This window comes from Asparagus officinalis, chromosome 1 (assembly GCF_001876935.1).
Source record: "Asparagus officinalis chromosome 1, Aspof.V1, whole genome shotgun sequence".
NCBI lineage: Eukaryota > Viridiplantae > Streptophyta > Magnoliopsida > Asparagales > Asparagaceae > Asparagus > Asparagus officinalis.
The window spans coordinates 118,629,677-118,630,369 of NC_033794.1; positions in this window are offsets into that span (position 1 = coordinate 118,629,677).

The window sequence follows — 693 nt, forward strand, 5'->3', positions numbered from 1 at the left end:
TATGAATTCATCTTCATCTGATTATGACTCATTCCTCACGAAGCCTTCAGTTTTCTATTCTGCAGCAACTTCACTAGGTTTCGATAACTTGACTTAGAGGTGCTCGTCTTTTGTTATTCTCCCCTATCCATTGGCTCAAATTGATGCAGACCATAAGTTCTTGATTCTACGGCAGTTTTACCAGATTTTCATCCTTTTGATGCCTGAAATGAAATGAAAGGTATGTTCTTTGGACTTCTTATGCTGTTGAAGATGGTTGTTGGAGTTCAAAGTCTTAAGAGATTTTTGCAAGCTTTTTTTTTTTTGCTTCTTCACGTTCTCTGTTTATGAGCTCATCATTTTGTTAATTTTATTAATGGTATCTTATCTACATTTCAACATTTCCATCACATTAAATGTCGACCGAACTTAAGACTGGGGGTGATGCACAGGTTTATGCTGGTTGTCGTGCTTGTTCCTATTTCAGCTGATTTCTACTCCTGGCTAGGTTTTTCTTGTTGAGGGTTTTTTCTGTTATTGACGTGAAGTTAATCATTTTTTAGAGATGGTTTGTCTTATATGACTTCTTTTGGTGTGTAAGCATTTCATTATGTTATCTTTACATATCCATTTATTTGTATGTTCATTGAGCTTTTATGCTCCATCTTATCTTCTCATAGAAAGAAAAATGAAAAATGAATGCACTTAGGAGTT